Here is a 215-nt window from a genome sequence, read left to right on the forward strand (position 1 = left end):
CCCCTGTACTTCCTTGTCCCCTTTTCCTTTTCCCTTTCTTCCTCCTCTCCCTGCCCCTTCCCCTCCCCCTTCCTCTTTTTCCTCCTCCCCCTTTTTCCTTTTTTTTACTAATCTTCTTATTTTTTCTTATCTCCTGCTTTCTTTCTTTTTTATATCTGATATTTATCAATATTTTTCCCCTATTTAACACCCGGAAGATTCTCCTATCTTCATTA

This window comes from Penaeus monodon, chromosome 24 (genome assembly GCF_015228065.2).
Source record: "Penaeus monodon isolate SGIC_2016 chromosome 24, NSTDA_Pmon_1, whole genome shotgun sequence".
Taxonomy (NCBI): domain Eukaryota; kingdom Metazoa; phylum Arthropoda; class Malacostraca; order Decapoda; family Penaeidae; genus Penaeus; species Penaeus monodon.